This window comes from Coregonus lavaretus (genome assembly GCF_964263955.1).
Source record: "Coregonus lavaretus genome assembly, chromosome: 27".
Lineage (NCBI taxonomy): Eukaryota > Metazoa > Chordata > Actinopteri > Salmoniformes > Salmonidae > Coregonus > Coregonus lavaretus.
This window is the reverse complement of record NC_140014.1, coordinates 33,816,904-33,839,412: the sequence shown is the minus strand read 5'-3', so window position 1 is coordinate 33,839,412 and position 22,509 is coordinate 33,816,904. Positions and strand designations below refer to the sequence as shown.

General features: G+C 45.3%; 1 pseudogene across 1 annotated transcript in view; it reads right to left on the bottom strand.

Annotated features, from left to right (window-relative positions):
- The window catches only part of LOC311102977 (protein TALPID3-like), a 120,246-nt pseudogene that overhangs the window by 62,377 nt on the left and 35,360 nt on the right, over positions 1–22,509 (bottom strand). The window contains exons 3-5 of the transcript in view: positions 6,870–7,107; positions 5,322–5,498; positions 3,379–3,587 (exon numbers count right to left, since the gene is read on the bottom strand). The product of the transcript in view is annotated as a protein TALPID3-like (transcript). The remainder of the gene's footprint in view (positions 1–3,378; positions 3,588–5,321; positions 5,499–6,869; positions 7,108–22,509) is intronic.

Genomic DNA, 22,509 nt, shown 5'->3' with positions numbered 1-22,509 from the left:
CCCAGACAGACAGACGTCCCAGACAGACAAGCCCCAGACAGACAGACGTCCCAGACAGACAAGCCCCAGACAGACAGACATCCCAGACAGACAAGCCCCAGACAGACAGACGTCCCGGACAGACAAGCCCCAGACAGACAGACGTCCCAGACAGACAAGCCCCAGACAGACAGACGTCCCAGACAGACAAGCCCCAGACAGACAGACATCCCAGACAGACAAGCCCCAGACAGACAGACATCCCAGACAGACAAGCCCCAGACAGACAGACGTCCCGGACAGACAAGCCCCAGACAGACAGACGTCCCGGACAGACAAGCCCCAGACAGAGACGGTGTGGACCAGGGCCAGGACGCCCGTCCAAGTGTGTTCTCACTGAACCCATCTGGTGAGATATAATACAAGTAAACAGAGATATAATACAAGTAAACAGAGCACAAACTGTCACGCAGGGATTGAGATGGAGGCACATTTTTGTTTGCAAATGGCTTCATTGATATGTTGTGTGGAAATGGATGGCACGCATTAAGTCACACCCCTGCCTCGTTTTGCAATGTCATGCAATACAAATGACTGAATCCATCAACCAACCAACCATCCAGTCACATGTGAGGGTGATGTAAGCATCAAGCCATCCACTACAGTTAACTTCTTCTTACCTGAGCATCTGGCAGCCCCATACCCGTCCCGTGACCTTTTCAAAAACGGAAAATATCAAAACTATTATTATGTGTGGGGGGGGGGGGGGGGGGGGGAGTTAGCTGCATCAATCAGTGTGTTTGTGTTTTCATGCTCTGACATTAGCTCAGAGCTGATTGCGGCCGGCTGCCATTTTGGAGACAATTAGCAAATAAGCTGACATATGAGGTGGAGGGAGTAGTGTCCCACTGAGTCGACGTAAAAATCAGCAAAGCATCATACCGTAGCGATGTGTGTTGTGTGGTTGGGTATGTGATGATACCATCTTAATAACCTGTTCTCTGTGCTTTGCTTTATGTTGGAATTCTATGGTTCCTCTCTTTGCCCGTTCTATGGACAGACTTATCATTCACACCATGTATAATCCACAGAATTAGAATACCACATCGGTCGTATTGAGTGCGACTCAGTCAAGTTAATTGTCGTAATCTGAGAAGCTTTGTCCCCTCTAGTAATGATATTTCTCTGGTGTAATGTAGCTTCTTCAGTACGGGAGGGAATTAAGTTATATTTCTATGATTAGAAGATCATTTAAAAACTCCTGTTATATTATGAGGGGCTGTAAAGAGTTAACCTTTCATCCAGAGAGATACTTAGTATTGTTATGCTGCAGACTACTCTTCCTGAAGCACCCAGAGAGAGAGAGAGAGAGAGAGAGCGAGAGAGAGAAAGAGAGAGCGAGAGCGAGAGCGAGAGAGAGATTGCGAAAGAAGGAGCGAGAGCGGGGGGAGAATTGGAGAGCGGGAGGAGAATTGGAGAGCGGGAAGAGAATTGGAGAGCGGGAGGAGAATTGGAGAGCGGGAGGAGAATTGGAGAGCGGGAGGAGAATTAGAGAGCGGGAGGAGAATTAGAGAGCGGGAGGAGAATTAGAGAGCGGGAGGAGAATTAGAGAGCGGGAGGAGAATAAGAGAGCGGGAGGAGAATTAGAGAGCGGGAGCGACAGTGAGCTCAGCTTTGGGTGCTCCATCACAAGCCATTAGGCAATCTCACCCAGTGGGAACCTTCTTAATGTCACACTGAATCTCCAGGCAGGAAAAGGCATCGCCCCGCTCCGCTGCCACTCCATAAGATGAATGCAACGCTTCAGATAGTGGGTATTTACGTCAAAGAACCTCTCTCTTTTATCTGAGGAAGTGATTTGACCTTCTTTATGCTTGTTTGAAGGGCAGTAAACAAACACACAAACAACCAAGCAGGACATCTCCTGAGTTTTACAATGACAGGATTAATCAACGGTCTCTCCATGCTTTCACATAAGCTCTCCCTGGTCAATTCTCCAGATAGAAACAATGTGGCAGGTCGGCCAACTGGATACTAACGCTGACAAGGAAGAAAAACAATAATCAGTCAATGCAATGACTCTCTGTAGAGTATCTTCAAAGAATCAGGGCCGTCTTTCAGATGGGACGTTAATTTGGTGTCCTGACTCTCTGTGGTCACTAAAGATCCCATGGCACTTATCGTAAGAGTAGGGGAGTAAACCCCCATGTCCTGGCTAAATTCCCAATCTGGCCCTCATACCATCATGGCAACCTAATCATCCCCAGCTTTCAATTCATCCTCCTCTCCCCTGTAACTATTCCCCAGGTCATTGCTGTAAATGAGAATGTGTTCTCAGTTAACTTACCTGGTAAAATAAGGGTTAAAAAAATGTTCAAGAGTGTCTGCTAAATGACTGAAATGTAAATGAACTGCAGACATAAAAGGGTCAGGGAAAGAATGACATGGATCTGTGTGCCATTCCCTTCCGGTTAACGATGTACTATTGCTCTGGGTAAAACCTCCAGGATGCTCACTGTCTCTCAAGTAGACTCACTGAGAAGAGGGATAGAAGTAGACTGGAAGCCCTGAGCTGTCCTTACATCAGCTGCGGTGTAGATGCTCACTGCTCTCCAGAACACTGTGTCTATTTATGCAAGGTGCAGTTGAGTTCCAGAGGCTGGGCCAAGGAAGAGGCCTCAGAGCACCCAGTCAGTCACTTCAGCACATCTCACATTTAATTTATTGGTTTGTGCTGAGAGGCTGAGAGTTGGCAGGGCAGCAGTCGGCTGCGTCCCAAATGGCACCATATTCCTTAAAGAGTGCACTATTTTTCATCAGGGCCCATGCACTATATAGGGGATAGGCTATCATTTGGGATGCACCCGTCCTCCCCTCCCCACTGACAGCTGCCTGTCACAGTGATTGTTCCATTTGGCTTAGCCCTCTGCTGCCTCCAGTGTGCTCCGAGGCCAGCTGTCAATCAACAGGAGAGATGCAGTTCAGCGCAGGCAGTCACTGACTTGAATTCTCCCATTTTGCCCTCTGCACATTTTCCACTTCACAACAACAACCCAAAATGTTGCAAGGGTATTTATTCAAATTGAGCAAGTTTCTCCAGGAATAGATTTGCTGAAATGAACATGCTGTAGTGCTGTAGAATTGTTGCCATCCTCACATTGGTGGTGTTACATACTGGTGGAGGAGGGGAGTTACCTCATAAACATTTCAACTGCTTTGAGTGAGAGAAAGGTGCTATTAATTAAATTAGTAATCATTATTATCATGACATATGTTCATAAAGTGGAGAAATGGCCATAACATTGATCTTTGATCCTGTGCCAACACATGAGTGTGTGTGAGTGAGAGGTACGTTTTCCAACCCTGACCTAGATCATGGCTCCAGACAGTGTGTGTTACCTGTTGCAGGAGAGATCCTCTAACTGGGAGTGCAGGGTCTCTCCATCTCTAGCCCTCAGCATGGCCTCCAGGTTCTCCTCCAGTGTTTTCTTGTGTCGTTGGACCTGCCGGAGGACCCTCTCAGCATCCTCAAAAAAGGAGTGGCACGGCTGGAGGAGGGTGGGGGTCAGCCTGGTGGGAGGGAGGACCATGGCCACCGCTTCCTGAGACTGTTGGGGGGGAGAAATAACAGCTTTAGATGACACTTTCACAGTTCCACACAGAGACACATATTTAGGAATAAATATCTACATTTAAATACATATCTAGATTACATTCTAAATACACAAAAACCCAAATATATGGCTTTGGTTGGTTCCATTTCAACATTTGCTGGCTGGGCTTAGCTATTGTCAAAACCATCAGATGCATAAGAGGAGTAAAATATTGGGTATAACAGGATCTAGGAGAACTGTTTGAAAGAAACCATTATACTCAAGTTTGATTCTGGCTTTAATAACTGTCACTATAGAATGACAGACGGCAGCAGGAGAGGATGTTAGCCAGGCTATCTGTTCTGTTTCATTCTGTTCCCTCTATGTTTTCTCTCTCGCTCTCCACCCATCACGAAGCATTCTTTCTTCCCCCGCCCATGCAGGCAGGCAAGCAGGCAGGCAGGCAGGCAGGCAGGCAGGCAGGCAAGCAGGCAGGCACAGCTGTTTCTTTCATCCTCCCCTGATCTCGTTCTCGTCTCGTATATATATTATATAAATCCATCAGTGCGCCTGGCTGCCCTGTCTGGCTGCGTGGGGAGGAACAGACGACAGCCTGCCTGCCTGCCATCCTTAGCTAGCCGAGGGTATTTTGTTTCAGCCTCGTGCAGTGCCTGGCGCTTTCTGAAGTTGCTGTCGCAAATAATGAAATATCAAAAACAGTTTACACTTATCAGACACCAATAAACTAATTTTGTGTGTGAGGGAGATATTTGTCTCGTTCGTTTCTGTGGATATTGCATTTTCACAGCAGCCGTGCACTGCAGTAATGGGATGAGGTTCGTCCTTGCTTTTCACATCTGTGCTGCTGACAGCAACTCAGTCATTATGTCTGAAATTCATGTGGCAACTGAAATAGTCTGGCAAGTTACGGTATGGAAGTAGTAATTTCCATGTTGCCAAGTAAATCCCAGAACCTTTACAGAACAGGCATTGTGACAATACCAGGATGACCAAACTCTTAAAGCTAGAATCCTTAATTGAAACAATAACAAAGCGACACCCTGCCTCTGTTTTGGTAAAAAGCTGAGGGATGGGCCTGGAGAAATGTAACCACTCTAAAATGCATCGACAGAGCTATGGATGCAAGGACTGATTAATTTATTCACGATATAAACATTCTAGTTTTAAACATATTTTGAGGCTATATATATATGTATATATACACACAGTGTTTGTTAACATTTACATTGTTTACAAACATTGTAGTAAAACAAGCTTATATTTTGGGTTCTGATGGGGTACGACAGTTGAACTAAGCTCATGGGGCATTTTTAAGCTATATTCTTCAAGAATCATGCATGTAGTCCAAAGATGGATGTAGCAACTAAGGATTCTAGCGTTAATCAGAATACATGTCAATCAGCTTCATCGAATTGAGTATAGTATACAGCACACCAATAAGATAGCACAGGACGGTCGGCTACCAACCAACGTGACAATGGTCATCATTTCTCTTTCTCTCTGTAGCCACTGTGCTTTCTCCTCTTTCTCCTTTGGTCCATTTGTAAAAAAGAGATAACAAAAGCACTGATTTATCGGTTTCTGTCCATAAAATGAGAGCACAGCTGAAATTGCAGGGATACAATGGTAGCATTGTGTCTGTCTGCTGCTCGGCGGTGGCTTGCTATGGATGGATGGATAGCAACACAGACCGTACAACACAGAATGTAGGGAGGAAAACCTCCCTACCTCGTAAAGCTGGCACTGCAGAGGCAGGCAGGGGTTGCTATGGAAACCTACCATGGAGACGCAGGGAGGAGGAGGGGGGTGCTTGCTGCTGCTGCTGCTTGTGGTGTTGCTGGTCTTGGCTGATGCCGTCTCTCTGACGGTCTCTGTGCTCTTTGCAGCAGGAAAGGCAGCACGAGGCTGGATGAGAAGGACAGAGGAATCTGAGTGCCGACCGACTGACACAAAGCAGTGTTGGTTGGACCTTTTTCCTACCCAAAATCATATTAGAGGATCTGATCTGGTTGTAAGAGGCCAAATTCGATCATTTGTAGGACACAGAAACGCTGGACTCATACATTTCAATCATCACCAAGCATTTACACACGCTATATAGTATGACCACCTGGCCATGTGAGAGCATGATGACCATTCAATTATCATGCCTGCCACTAAACCCTACTATTATGAACTGCAGCACTAAAACTGCCCTGGTCTCACAGTGTGATAATGACAGGCATTCAATGTAATCCAGACACACAGTGAGGGGACCTGGGTGTCACTGCCGACTCTGATGGCAGAGAGAGAGAGAGAGAGAGAGATGCACTCCTTCCTATTCCTGCAGCCGGCAAACAGACAGATAGAAAGCGGCAGGCCAGAGCATTCACACCCTGCATCTTCAATTATATGCTAATGTCTTATCTGCCATGTGCTACATTATTCTAAGCTGATGGAATTTTTCAGCAGCGGCAAAGGCGTGCTCGGAAACTCAATGCCTGGTTGGTGCGGCAACAGGTCAGAGAATTATAGATGGGAACAGGCGTCGGGCGGCATTGGCAACGCATTCATTGGGTAAGGATGAAGAAGTGTTGTAATTTATTAAGGGGAGAGAAGGGGGAGAGGAGAGGAGAGGGGGTAGAAACAATCTCAAATTGCAGTCTTCGTCATTGAAATACCAGACACACTTGTGTCTTGGCTTGATTTCATCAGTGGTAAAGGCACCAATTAGATTAGCACATTCCCAAAGCTAAACACAGTCGAGAGGATGACATTGGCCCACTTAGGGAAACAGGAAACGTCCTGACGGCTCTGTGTGTGTGTGTGTGTGTGTGTGTGTGTGTGTGTGCGCCTCTCGTTGTTCAGAGCAATATGTGGGTAGAGGGATAATCTCATTCTCCAGTCTGAATGTCTCCAATATACCAATAATAGATTTAGGGGAAACTGAGCAGCGCCAGCAATAGCAGCTTATAGACTTGGTGCATTACAATACAAAAGGAAAGTAAATGGAAAAGGCCACACAGAACTGGTGTAATGGGAAAATAATTGTGAGGCCCTACGACAGTTGACAGATTTTCTCTTGACCTTAATTATCTTCTAGGGGAAAATAAAACAGTTTGACAGTAGTTCGGAGTTCCTCAAGGCTCTGTTCTCAGACCACTTCTGTTCTCATTATATTGCTACCAGTAGAGGTTATTCAAGGAGGCTATAAAAAGTGGAGGGACAATCACTGTATACAGTATTATTGATAAGATTGATATTTGTTGATTGTTCCTCTCAGTGAGTCCATTTCACTTGCAGCAGGGTCTGCATCTCTGTCTTGAGTTGTCCCAGGTCCTGAAGCATATCATTGGCTCGTTTTACAGCTGAGCTGGGTCACTCAGTAACCCCAGAGAATGATGGGAGGCCTGGCTGGTGACCACCTCCTTTTATACCTTGGTGCTTTGTGTCGCTGTGCTTCGCCAATGCTGCAGTGACCAGCTCTCTAAGCCCAGAGGGATCACCAGAGACCTCTTGATGATGTTGGCCTTCCCTGAAAGAAAATAATGGTTGCAATGATGTTATTATAATCAGAAAGTCCCCGCTGAGCTTGGTCAGCTCCTCCATTGGGAAAGTGGGCGAGGAGAGCCAGCCTTCCTTCCTTCCTTCCATCTGGCCTGGAGAAGTGTTTGGAGAAGAGGGCCAGAGTGGTAGCACAGCACCAATAACATGACTCACACATAGGACAGCATCCAAGTAGCCTACGTAATGCTATTGCCGCATCACTATCAAAGACTTCAATTGCATTGACCGGTTGAGGAGAGTGAGTCCTGCTTTGGAAGGAGGGGAAAGCCCATAGGGTCATTCTGAGGACAATGAGGCTGGCTGTCCTATTATAGGCCATGCTTGGCTGAGACTCTGGTATGCACGCTACTATTTCCAATAGTATTCGGCTGTTATTAGTATATGAACAATTAAATATTAAATTAACTTTCCGCCCTTTTTCTGTACAGTGAGTCTCATTGTTTACATTTCAGTTTCGTATGAGCGGTAATGGGCATAAAATCAAATCTGCCTTATATTGGAGCTGAGAGCTGTATTTACACAGGCAGGGATGGAGCCGATAATGAGCGGACTGCGAGGATCTGAGAGAGGGGTCCATAGAGGTACTGCCTTTCCCACTTCTTGTCTGTGTGTGTGTGCTTCTAATTAACTATTTTCATAGTGTAGGGTTTCCAATCCATCGTGTGTTACCGACTGTGAACTCAATGGCGTCGACACTGCTGGACTTGCCCACTTTTGACGCAAATAAAACACACACACACAGTTTCCATAGTAACACCATCAAAGTAACATATTTTTAAATGATACAAAAGCGACTTCTTCCACATTAGATAGACTGTTATTATTCTTCCCTGTCGGGTACTACAGGCAGGCACAGACCCACATACCGTTAATTGCCAAAACTGTCACTCAAAAGTACCGCCATTGAAAGCACAATGAGTCCCTAGATTGTTTTTATCTTGTCATGTCGCAAAAATATAATCTTCCTTCATTTCTATGGTTTCACAGCGGGCAAAGGATATTTTCTTACTGCTTCTGGCTTAAAACAGACTTAAAAGGGAAGTCCCAAATAGCACCCTACTTTTGGTGAGATCAGAGCCTTTTCCTATATAAGGAGTAGGGTGAGATTTGGGACGCATCCAAATAGTCCCTTCATTGTGGCTCAGATACAGCCAGAGACAGGAAGGTAAATCAACACTGGCACAGAGGATGAGGATGTCTTACCTCTACCTTTACACAATGAATCCCTCTTCATCAATACATCAGAAGGATCAATAGGGAGGAAGACTAGTCTAGAACAAGGGTGTGACTGACCAATCAGAGAACAGAGTGCAGAGAGAGAGATGAAGAGAGAAAGAGAGGGATAGAGAACACTTACACATTTTAATGTAGTGCATCTCACAGAGGGATAGGAGGAAGGAGGGATAGGATGAAGGAGGGATAGGATGAAGAGGGATATGAGGAAGGAGGGATAGGAGGCAGGAGGGAGAGGATGAAGGGGATAGGAGGAAGGAGGGGATAGGAGGAAGGGGGGATAGGAGAAAGGGGGGATAGGAGGAAGGGGGGATAGGAGGAAGGAGGGATAGGAGGATGGAGGGATAGGAGGAAGGGGGATAGGAGGAAGAGGGGATAGGAGAAAGGAGGGATAGGAGGAAGGAGGGACAGGAGGAAGGAGGGATAGGAGGAAGGAGGGAGCGAGAGAAGAAGGAGAGAGGCAAGCTGACCTGTGTGGTTCCCACTGAGCCGTGCTCACAAGGCAAAGGTCACACCCACAATGCAGAGGCAGCATCCATCCTCTGGGCAGTGTGTGTGTGTGTGTGTGTGTGTGTACTAACAGAGCGCCGGGCTGCCGTGGGGGTACCAATCATCCGGCCAACTGTCAGAGCAGAAAAAGGCGTTGCACCACACAACATCTAGCAACCATGGACTATTCATTCTTAAGCCCCCCACACATTCAGTGCTGCCTTATACAATACCTAGGCCCCTGCACTCACGCTGTCATTCTGTAGGGGGGAAGCTTTCTTTGACGCATCTCAAAGAACCTTACAGAACAGGAATGTTCTGACTCAAACTAACGATGGACAGGGTGTACTGGGGATGCATGGCAGTGGCAGGTATTGTGTACTTGACATTCCACTAGAGGAGAATGTAATTCTAGGGTCCAGGCTAAAACAGAAGGTATTGCTAGGACGGCATCTCTACCGAGTATACCAAGTCCTCTACAGAGGTAGAACCAAGTCAGATCAACTCTGTGGAGTTTACAGTAATGAAAAATGTTGCATTCAGTTTTTTTGTGTGGGGCGGGAATATGACACATTGACATTTATGTAAGCAACTGAGAAAAATGTATGCATAAATGATACAGTATAAAGTTAAAAGAGAAGGAGAATGTAAACATTAACCTCAGACCACCTTCAGACTATTAGATCCATGGACTAACATGGAACATGTCAATCACACAATGATGTTTGGTCCTCATGTTTGTTCTGCCCTCTGAGGGAAACACAGAAAGGAGAAGAAAAAGCGTTGGTTCCCCTTTTGGGGGTGTTCTGTTCTGTTCCAATAAATAAACATGAAGGCAGAATGTCATGCTGTGTCTCCGGTAGCGCTGATGTATTCCACTCAGTGAGACGTCTTCAATCAGCCTTAAAATGTTTCAAAAGGAGCTAATCCATTTGAAGAGCAGGAGTGTGCCTTGTTGACGCCAGCCTTTTTGATCTTGCTCAAATTGATTAGGGTGGAGATACAGGGATGCGGAGACAAAACGTCCCGTTAGAGGTCACCGTATGCAAATGTCTCCTCCATCATTCCATTCTCCCTCTCTCCCCTTCCATAGGAAATGGGTTCAAATAGAACAGATTGTTCAATTCACTCAGGCTGTCTGAAATAACACCCTATTCCCTATAGTTCACTGTTTTTGATGGCTGTCTGCATCTGAAATGGCACCCTATGCTATATATACAGTGAGGGAAAAAAGTATTTGATCCCCTGCTGATTTTGTACGTTTGCCCACTGACAAAGAAATGATCAGTCTATAATTTTAATGGTAGGTTTATTTGAACAGTGAGAGACAGAATAACAACAACAAATTCCAGAAAAACGCATGTCAAAAATGTTATAAATTGATTTGCATTTTAATGAGGGAAATAAGCATTTGACCCCTCTGCAAAACATGACTTAGTACTTGGTGGCAAAACCCTTGTTGGCAATCACAGAGGTCAGACGTTTCTTGTAGTTGGCCACCAGGTTTGCACACATCTCAGGAGGGATTTTGTCCCACTCCTCTTTGCAGATCTTCTCCAAGTCATTAAGGTTTCGAGGCTGACGTTTGGCAACTCGAACCTTCAGCTCCCTCCACAGATTTTCTATGGGATTAAGGTCTGGAGACTGGCTAGGCCACTCCAGGACCTTAATGTGCTTCTTCTTGAGCCACTCCTTTGTTGCCTTGGCCGTGTGTTTTGGGTCATTGTCATGCTGGAATACCCATCCACGACCCATTTTCAATGCCCTGGCTGAGGGAAGGAGGTTCTCACCCAAGATTTGACGGTACATGGCCCCGTCCATCGTCCCTTTGATGCAGTGAAGTTGTCCTGTCCCCTTAGCAGAAAAACACCCCCAAAGCATAATGTTTCCACCTCCATGTTTGACGGTGGGGATGGTGTTCTTGGGGTCATAGGCAGCATTCCTCCTCCTCCAAACACAGCGAGTTGAGTTGATGCCAAAGAGCTCCATTTTGGTCTCATCTGACCGCAACACTTTCACCCAGTTCTCCGGGCATGTATATGTGCTTTCTTGAGCAGGGGGACCTTGCGGGCGCTGCAGGATTTCAGTCCTTCACGGCGTAGTGTGTTACCAATTGTTTTCTTGGTGACTATGGTCCCAGCTGTCTTGAGATCATTGACAAGATCCTCCCGTGTAGTTCTGGGCTGATTCCTCACCGTTCTCATGATCATTGCAACTCCACAAGGTGAGATCTTGCATGGAGCCCCAGGCCGAGGGAGATTGACAGTTCTTTTGTGTTTCTTCCATTTGCGAATAATCGCACCAACTGTTGTCACCTTGTCACCAAGCTGCTTGGCGATGGTCTTGTAGCCCATTCCAGCCTTGTGTAGTTCTACAATCTTGTCCCTGACATCCTTGGAGAGCTCTTTGGTCTTGGCCATGGTGGAGAGTTTGGAATCTGATTGATTGATTGCTTCTGTGGACAGGTGTCATTTATACATGTAAGAAACTGAGATTAGGAGCACTCCCTTTAAGAGTGTGCTCCTAATCTCAGCTCGTTACCTGTATAAAAGACACCTGGGAGCCAGAAATCTTTCTGATTGAGAGGGGTCAAATACTTATTTCCCTCATTAAAATGCAAATCAATTTCTAACATTTTTGACATGCGTTTTTCTGGATTTTTTTGTTGTTATTCTGTCTCTCTGTTCAAATAAACATACCATTAAAATTATAGACTGATCATTTCTTAGTCAGTGGGCAAACGTACAAAATCAGCAGGGGATCAAATACTTTCTTCCCCTCACTGTAGGCTAGTGCAGTACTTTTGGAATAGGGTGCCATTTCAGACGATACCTTTCCTTACAAGATGTTGTTGTTGATTGGTCTGTATGCAGCCATGCCTGTGTGTAAAACACTGATCATAAAATCATTACGGAGGTAGAGAAATGATGCCACGTTGACAAGGTGATGGGAAATCTATATGTTGATAGTGATTTATTGATGGTCGATATGGAAACCAGATCAATATTACATATCTGTCTTATAATACAACACATCAAGGACGGGTGCTTGGTGCTTGAGGTCTTCATCAATACTTCGGCAGGTAGCTTAGTGGGTAAGAGCGTTGTGCCAGTAACCGAACGGTCGCTGGTTCTAATCCCAGAGCCGACTAGGTGAAAAATCTGTCGATGTGCCCTTGAGCAAGGCACTTAACCCTAATTGCTCCTGTAAGTCGCTCTGGATAAGAGCGTCTGCTAAATGACTGAAAATGAAATGAAATGAAATACTTCCTCATGTTTCAGTGATATTCATCCTAACTGATCCACTTGATAATTTCTGTCAGCAGCTTATTACATTTCACCTTATATTCACCTCATTGTTATACACTGTTTTTCTCTCTCTTTCTTGCATTGCACTGAGCACAGTCTATTTCTCTAGCTAGCCCTTCTCTCCGGCAGAGGGAAACTCACACGTACACGCACAAACACATTGCTACGGTGGTATCTGGTAGACAAAAGAGGGGGAAATACCTTCAACTAAAAGGGATGAAAAAGTAGGGATGATGATGGATGGAGGACGGTGCAAGATGTGGAGGAGAGAATTCCCACCGCTTTCATTTCCTACCAAAATGTAGAGCAAGGTTTCGTCGCCATGGTGAACAGACAGTTTCAAACGTCTCTCTCTTTGTGAGTGCAGAGCAGAGGTGTCACGACAATTCATATCCCCTTCATTAGCCAGATATTTATAGATAGAACTATGACACATGTAAAGTGGGGGTGAGGTGAGAGGGATGTCTGTGACAAAGCAGTGACAGGAATTCAACAAATAATTAACCACATAAATGTTTCTGAATATAATAATACATAATGTAGGCTAGCTCTTGAAACATCGGTCTATGCAGGCTACAAATGGGATCCTCCCCCTCACACATTGTGATTATTTTGGCCTCTTCCTCATCCTGCCTCCCATTCCTTCAACACGCGTTCATTACTGCCACCACCACCCCCAGAATAGCTGCTATTATCCTATCAACACCAGAGCCATATTAGGAAGCCTGCTGGTGGTGGCCCGATCTGCTCTGGTGTTCCAAGCTGTACCATCCACCATCCCTACCCCATCCCAATCCTTATCATCCCCTGCTCTGGCTGCCACAGCATTTAAATGTCATCATCAAGCAGCAGATGTTTAAATTCCAGCCCCTCTATGTACAAATAAACCCTGTCTACCAGATGTGACCTCATCTCCATAGTTTACGTTGACCACCTGATGCCCCAGCAGCTATAATGGGAGCAGACCTGGGTTCAAATACTATTTGAAATCGTTCACATACTTTTAGCATTTTCTCTAGTCTGCCTGGAATGCCAGATAGGCGAGGTTTGTGACTATTCTAATCAGTTCCATTGTGCCAGACAAGGCCAATCAAGCACAGATAAAGTTTTTGAAATGATTCGAAATAGCATTTGAACCAAGGTCTGTCTGGGAGTGCCAGACCCTCCTCCAGATCAGTGTTGATCCCTTGTCGGGGGCGAGAAAAGCCCATTCAGCTCATTGGTGGTGTAGCCCAGGCTAGCTCAGCCTCTTGCAGCCTGATGTCACCCTGGCTTTGTAGTCAAAACCACTCAACATTTCTGTTTCATTATGACATCAAAAACCTGGATTTGGTTTAGGCAAATTCTTCTGGTGGAGACTGGAATAAGAAGACCATACTTTGACCACATTTCATTCACCCTCTAGATCTCAGGGCAAAGTGAAATTGGATACCATGAATGGTTATATTCATTTCTTTCCATGCACTGATAAAAGTAGGGGTTTCTTAGAAGCCCCCTCTCAATGTCATTTAAAAGCAATTTCCCTGGATATGTCTGTGCTGTGTTGGCGCTTGAGGGTCCTGGATATGTCTGCGCTGTGTTGGACCTTGACGGTCCTGAACAAGTCAGAAATGACTGAATCCAATAACCACGAAAACACGTCTTTCAATCATCGCTCTCAAACCTAAATCCAACATGTTCACAATGGCACTATGTATATAATCTAGTAAGGACAACCACTTGGGTGGCTTGAAGGTGATTTATTTCCCTCCTTTATATAATGAAAACCAGAAAGTGCATATGTTACCACACTAAGTATTGGAAAACTGAGGTTTGAGTAAGTCATATAAAGTCATATGACCATACAGTGTTCCATGCTATAAACACACAAAAATTCAATCTGCATAAATTGAGTCTTTTTCGTGATAACAATGCAAAGGGAGGAAGTCAAATCAATGTTGTTGTCAAGGTCACGGTATACATTTATGACGCTCAACATAGCAACTCTATCACAGGGGAACAACGCAGCATGTGGGATGTCTAGGCTGCTGCCTCATACTGAGGACACACTCTCTCACACACACACACACACACACACACACCAATAATAACAACCCACAGAAATCCTGTTCAATCGGTGCAGCAATCATAATTCTGCAATTTCTCTCAGTAATTCATGATCAAATCTGTGTTCTACAGTAGTCACTCATCCATTAATCTAGTGCGATGACACAAACACATTCAATGCCCTAAATATCTACCTTGCCTGGTGGTTTGATATAGAATCAAGCCTGAAATAGAAAGAGAGCGAGAGGCTGTGGGTCCGAGGAGGCAGGGAGAGAAAGACTTAGAAGGAAAAGGTATTTGGGTGCATTAGTATTCTACTCACTACTGTGTTCTGTCCACACAGCCCTCCCCTCATCCTAGCCCAGTGCTCAGACACTCACAGCACCACACACACGTTACTAAAGCGCATCCGTCCGTCCGCCCATTGGATGCCTTCTCATTAATATTTATCTGCGTTAATACAAAGCTCATGCATTTTTTGATTAATGTAAAGGTCCTTTTCTAATAACAATGGGGGCATGTGGACGGATGGATGCTGGCTGGCCATACATATTTATGTTTGTCGAGGAGTGTTTTTCGAGGGCTTATTTATTCTGGTGGCTGGCAGTCAGTCAGTCAGTTAGTCAGTCATTTGGACATGGTGCCTGTCATTTCCCCGGCCTCCCTCTCTCCCTCTGTCTGCCTGCCCTCCTGGCATAATGCTACTTATTCATAGACATTTTTGATTTAGTTCATCTCTCCCGAGGCAGAAAGTCCCAACTAAGCATTCTGCTGTGCTGCTGGATAAAGAAGCTTGAATTATGCAGCAGGCCTAACGGGCTCCTTCCTCTTCCTAAATAGAAACACACTCACGGAATGCATCATAATGAGAATTCTTATCACATGCCACATCTCTGAATCTGAACCCATTCCATTCCATTCCATCCGTCCACATTGTGCAGCTGGGTCCTTGGGTGCTTTGTGCAGAAAGTTACAGAAGACAGAAAATGGACTCCTGACAGACTATCAACCCCCATCCCTCTCCAAGTCATCGGTTTCCAATTGAATGTATGAATATTGTAAGTGCATCCTTCTCAATGCCTGATAGCTAATAATACTGATGAGTATATTTTAGAAGTACAAGTAAAGCCATGTGTGTATTACCACAACCCAAGGAGTGTGACTAGTTAATTTTTTTATTTTTTTTTATTCTGTATTACATATTGTTATTCTTGGACTTGTATTTGGCATTTGATTCTTGATTTATATTGTGCTGAATTGTTGAGGAGAGTTAGAAAGTACCATTTACGCCTGTATTCTGTGCACGTGACCAATAAACTTTGATTTGATTTCTGTGCTAGGCCAGTGTGTCTAATTTACCTACAATATTATGGCACGGATAGAGTTAGCTAGACAAAAGGAGAATTGTCTATTTGCATTTCTAACAGCCTCAAATAGTGCAATACATTAACCCTCAACACACAGCATTGCAGAATTCCTAACTGGTGAAATCCTAACAGATCTGCCCCATTGTAAGAGACGCCATAGCCTGTGTTTTGGCTATGAACAGAACAGCACAAGCTGATTTAAGAGCTGCAGGGTGGTTTAATGGGGCAAACAGGCAGGGAGGGACAGCCTAATACAGTGAGGGAGAGGCCTGCCTGCTTGTCAATGGACACGCAGTATTTAACAGGCTGTCTGGGAATGGGACTAGGACTGGCCAGGTATGGCAGGCAGAGTTATATCACACATTACAGGGAGTGGAACTGAACACAGTCCTGAGCGCTGCAGAGCCAGAGACGCTCTTAAATACATAATATCTACTGCAAACTGGAAAACACACTCCTCAATGAATGTCTTCACACCACAGTGAGTCTCTGTCTTTACAGCCCTGTGCCCTGCACTACCAGGCTGGTCAAATACACCCAGCCATCTATCCAAAGGTGTTTGTCCTATGATCAAGCTCTGTAGTGATTCATTCGGTGGATGTGAACCTTAGGGGATATAAAGGTCTATTTGAATCCCCCCCCCCCCCACTCCATCTGTCTGTGAGTCACTATTGTTTTTCTCCATCTCGACATGTCATCCTATCTCCTGCATTTCAATTTCCTCTCCTCCCCTCTCAGAGAGACAAACACTATCTTCCATGTATGAGGCATCTCCTAGTCTTCAACATCACAGAGGGGATTCAGCAGTGGCAGCAGCAGCAGCAGCATATTAGCATAGCTCGATGGCGAGGCCATGGAGCCTTTACCTAGCAACAGAGCTGGCTATGATTGGCTGAGGAGACGTAAATAGCAAATTGGGTATGGGGCAGACTGGGACCAAGCAACTAAATGAGGAATCGGGAGCCTATTTCTGCCCATGTCATCCCTGCTCGCCACATCAAAATGACAATGGCTGGCTGCTCCTCACCCACACAGAGAACAGAGGAGAGCAGACCAGAGAGGAGCAGCGCAGAGCAAACCAGAGCATTCACATTGACTGACTGAGGCTGGGAACACTGACTGACTGAGGCTGGGAACACTGACTGACTGAGGCTGGGAACACTGACTGACTGAGGCTGGGAACATTGACAGACTGAGGCTGGGAACACTGACTGACTGAGGCTGGGAACACTGACAGACTGAGGCTGGGAACACTGACTGACTGAGGCTGGGAACATTGACAGACTGAGGCTGGGAACATTGACAGACTGAGGATGGGAACACTGACTGACTGAGGCTGGGAACATTAACAGACTGAGGCTGGGAACATTGACAGACTGAGGCTGGGGGGGGGGGGGGGGGGGGGGGGCAGCAGCCCGGAACAAGACGCAGCAGTAGCACCAGCAGCAACCAGACATTCATCTATCCTTCTGTTTGTTCTTCTCTTCTGATCCAGCCAATAAGGCTACAAATTATTTCTGAGCCATAACGTTGTCGTGGAAATTACCACCAGGGACTCAAAGTCAAACTTAATGAATCATTCTTTATTATCAGCGAACTGGAGAGGTTCCAACAAACTTAATGCACCATACGACACCGTCTAATTTCCTCCACAACCTCCACCATCATCATTATCATCATCATCATCATCATAACACACCTAATATCTTTAGAAAGTCAAGCCAGTCCTCTCTCCACTTGGGTAACCTAAGAGTCGGCTAAACAAACAAACCCAAACAGACCAGCCCTGTTTGGCGTACTGCTTCGGTCTCTCCTGCAGAACTGGGCCAACATTAGCCTGAACCACAGCTCTGTCAATATGACTGGCAGAACGGACAGCGCTGGGTCAGGGGTTTGGAATGTACCAGTGTTTATGTCAGTCACAGTGTTCCTCTGTACACCCACCAACACACTGGGGACATGTGGGTAGAGTTAAAGTGACTATGCATAGATAATAAACAGAGTAGCAGCAGCATAAAAGAGGGGGAGGGGGGGCAATGCAAATAGTCCCCCCACCCCAATACAGCAGGTATACCACAGACACTTGAAACTTGGAAAGTTCACTGAGGGACATGTCTGTTGCCTAGTAATACCTGAGAGTAAGCGTGTGCATTGTCTTCAGGTAATCAAATCAAATCACATTTTATTGGTCACATACACATATTTAGCAAATGTTATTGCGGATGTAACGAAATGCTTGTGTTTCTAGCTCCAACAGTACAGTAGTATCTAACAATTCACAACAATACACATAAATCTAAAAGTAGAAGAATGGAATTAAGAAATATATAACTATTACGACGAGCAATGTCGGCGTGGCATAGACTAAAATACAGTAGAATAGAATACAGTATATACATATGAGATGAGTAAAGCAGTATGTAAACATTATTAAAGTAGCTAGTGTTCTGTTATTAAAGTGGCCAGTGATTCCAAGTCTATGTATATAGGGCAGCAGCATCTAAGGTGCAGGGTTGCGTAACTGGGTGGAAGCCGCCTAGTGATGGCTATTTAACAGTCTGATGGCCTTGAGATAGAAGCTGTTTTTCAGTCTCTCGGTCCCAGCTTTGATGCACCTGTACTGACCTCACCTTCTGGATGATAGCGGGGTGAACAGGCCATGGCTCTGGTGGCTGTTGTCCTTGATTATCTTTTTGGCCTTCCTGTGACAGCGGGTGCTGTAGGTATCCTTGAGGGCAGGTAGTTTGCCCCCGGTGATGCGTTGGGCAGACCGCACCACCCTCTGGAGAGCACTGCGGTTGCAGGCGGTGCAGTAGCTGTACCAGGCGGTGGATACAGCCCGACAGGATACTCTCAATTGTGCAAAAGTAAAAGTTTGTAAGGGTTTTAGGTGAAGAAGGCTGTTGCGCCTTCTTCACCACACTGTCTGTGTGGGTGGACCATTTCAGATCGTCAGTGATGTGTACGCCGAGGAACTTGAAGCTTTCCACCTTCTCCACTGCGGTCCCATCGATGTGGATAGGGGTGTCCTCCACGATCAGCTCCTTTGTCCACGATCAGCTCCTTTGTTTTGTTGATGTTGAGTAAGAGGTTATTTTCCTGGCACCTCTCCGCCAGGGCCCTCACCTCCTCCCTGTAGGCTGTCTCGTCATTGTTGGTAATCAGGCTTACTACCGTTGTGTCGTCTGCAACCTTGATGATTGAGTTGGAGGCGTGCTTGGCCACGCAGTCATGGGTGAACAGGGAGTACAGGAGGGGGCTGAGCACGCACCCTTGTGGGGCCCCGTTGTTGAGGATCAGCGAAGTGGAGGTGTTGTTTCCTACCTTCACCACCTGGAGGCAGCCCGTCAGGAAGTCCAGGACCCAGTTGCACAGGGCGGGGTTCAGACCCAGGGCCCAGAGCTTAATGATGAGCTTGGAGGGTATTATGGTGTTGAATGCCTAGCTATAGTCAATGAACAGCATTCTAAACAGAGCACATCCTGTGGGGGGTGAGCAGTGGTCCACAGAGGGGTGAGAGAAGAGGGAAAGGCAGACAGGGGGAGAACAGAGCTCCATTAAAATCACACTGAGGGTGAGGCAGCACAGACGACAGACAGGCTGAAGGCAGCACACTGGCTGGACGCACTCCCAAAGAATGGCCAGTAGGGGTCCTCGTGGCAGTATACACAGGCCAGTCTGTATTGGCAGCGTCGGGGAAATTATAAACCCTCAGTACGCTGGATGGCAGCATTTTAGACATCAATGAATGAGCCTCATGAATCTGAAACATGACCTTAGATGAGCAATGACTATTTTACTTCAGGAAATAACTAACTAAGACACATGTCTAAGTCCCAAATGGCACACTACCCCCTTTATAGTGCACTACTTTTGAGCAGGGCACATAAGCACTATATTGAGACTACGGTGCCATTTGTGACACAACCCTTGTTTCACTGTTGTAAACTAGGGAAGTGCCGTGTTCATTTAAAACTTGTTTCTGTAATGTCTTTTACACCTGGGTACAGCTGAAAAACATGCATACTTTCTCAACTGAAGTAGCTAGAGAAATGGTTAGGTCAGATGTTTGAAAAACAGAGAAGCTATCATTGCTGTGGATTGAGACCTATGTATTCACATAACATAAATGGACCTACCGCTAGGCTCCATTATCATTTCTCTCCTATGCTAGAGCAGCACACAAAACTATTCATTTTTCATATTCAGAATCAACCACAAAACCCCCATTATAATCAGGTGCTGTGGTAATCAGGTTTTTAAACGACTCTGAAAGATAGCAGGGCTCACAGGGTGCAGACTATCATTCACCTTGTCAATCAAACACATTCTGTAAGGCAGTAGAAAAATACAATCCTTTGGAGAGTATTGAGGCGGGGAGGAAACACATCCATACCATCCAATCAGCATCACCTAATGGCTCTGTCGCCATGGTAACATGCATCTGGTGGCAGTGGTACAATGGCTCGGTTAGGTTAGTGTGCAACAGTTCATGTTAGACGACATTCTGTTTACTGCAGGTAGCTGGGGGTTACTGCAGGAGGAAGGGAGGAGGCTAGATATACCCTTTGTCTTGATTTATAATAGTGTGTGTGTGTGTGTGTGTGCGCGCGCATATAAAAAAATTAAAATAGGTAATACCTTAATGCTTTCAATCAGAAAATGGATTTTAATAATGGCATGCTGCTTGAAAAGTAATCCCCCTTGCAATCAAAATAACCACATGCCGTATACAGATGGTAATACTTGGCAGTTAGGTAACTAGTTATGTACCAGGTATATAACAAGTTACCTAACTGCCAAGTATTCCTGGTGATACATGTCAACTGGCATTTCCATCAGTCATAAATGATCATTATGATTACATAATACAGTTCTGTCCAAATTGAAATTACATTTTAGTCATTTTAGCAGACGCTCTTATCCAGAGCGACTTACAGTTAGTGAGTGCATTACATTTTTTTTCATACTGGTCCCCCGTGGGAAACGAACCCACAACCCTGGTGTTGCAAACACCATGCTCTACCAACTGAGCTTCACGGGACTATACAGTGAGGGAAAAAAGTATTTGATCCCCTGCTGATTTTGTACGTTTGCCCACTGACAAAGAAATGATCAGTCTATAATTTTAATGGTAGGTTTATTTGAACAGTGAGAGACAGAATGACAACAAAATCCAGAAAAACCCATGTCAAAAATGTTATAAATTGATTTGCATTTTAATGAGGGAAATAAGTATTTGACCCCATCTCAATCAGAAAGATTTCTGGCTCCCAGGTGTCTTTTATACGGGTAACGAGCTGAGATTAGGAGCACACTCTTAAAGGGAGTGCTCCTAATCTCAGTTTGTTACCTGTATAAAAGACACCTGTCCACAGAAGCAATCAATCAATCAATCAATCAGATTCCAAACTCTCCACCATGGCCAAGACCAAAGAGCTCTCCAAGGATGTCAGGGACAAGATTGTAGACCTACACAAGGCTGGAATGGGCTACAAGACCATCGCCAAGCAGCTTGGTGAGAAGGTGACAACAGTTGGTGCGATTATTCGCAAATGGAAGAAACACAAAATAACTGTCAATCTCCCTCGGCCTGGGGCTCCATGCAAGATCTCACCTCATGGAGTTGCAATGATCATGAGAACGGTGAGGAATCAGCCCAGAACTACACGGGAGGATCTTGTCCATGATCTCAAGGCAGCTGGGACCATAGTCACCAAGAAAACAATTGGTAACACACTACGCCGTGAAGGACTGAAATCCTGCAGCGTCCGCAAGGTCCCCCTGCTCAAGAAAGCACATATACAGGCCCGTCTGAAGTTTGCCAATGAACATCTGAATGATTCAGAGGAGAACTGGGTGAAAGTGTTGTGGTCAGATGAGACCAAAATCGAGCTCTTTGGCATCAACTCAACTCGCCGTGTTTGGAGGAGGAATGCTGCCTATGACCCCAAGAACACCATCAAACATGGAGGTGGAAACATTATGCTTTGGGGGTGTTTTCTGCTAAGGGGACAGGACAACTTCACCGCATCAAAAGGACGATGGACGGGGCCATGTACCGTCAAATCTTGGGTGAGAACCTCCTTCCCTCAGCAAGGGCATTGAAAATGGGTCATGGATGGGTATTCCAGCATGACAATGACCCAAAACACATGGCCAAGGCAACAAAGGAGTGGCTCAAGAAGAAGCACATTAAGGTCCTGGAGTGGCCTAGCCAGTCTCCAGACCTTAATCCCATAGAAAATCTGCGGAGGGAGCTGAAGGTTCGAGTTGCCAAACGTCAGCCTCGAAACCTTAATGACTTGGGGAAGATCTGCAAAGAGGAGTGGAACAAAATCCCTCCTGAGATGTGTGCAAACCTGGTGGCCAATTACAAGAAACGTCTGACCTCTGTGATTGTCAACAAGAGTTTTGCCACCAAGTACTAAGTCATGTGTGGCGGCAGGTAGCTTAGTGGTTAAGAGTGTTGTGCCAGTAATCGAAAGGTCGCTGGTTCTAATCCCCGAGCAGACTAGGTGAAAAATCTGTCGATGTGCCCTTGAGCAAGGCACTTAACCCTAATTGGTACTGTAAGTCGCTCTGGATAAGAGCGTCTGCTAAATGACCCCAAAAAAATAAAGAAACAAAAAATAAAGAATTTTTTTTTACAAAAAAATATTTATAAAATAAAATAAATAAAATAGGTTTTGCAGAGGGGTCAAATACTTTTTTCCCTCATTAAAATGCAAATCAATTTATAACATTTTTAGCATGCGTTTTTCTGGATTTTGTTGTTGTTATTCTGTCTCTCACTGTTCAAATAAACCTACCATTAAAATTATAGACTGATCATGTCTTTGTCAGTGGGCAAACGTACAAAATCAGCAGGGGATCAAATACTTTTTTCCCTCACTGTATGACATCATGTCATAAATACAGAAAATC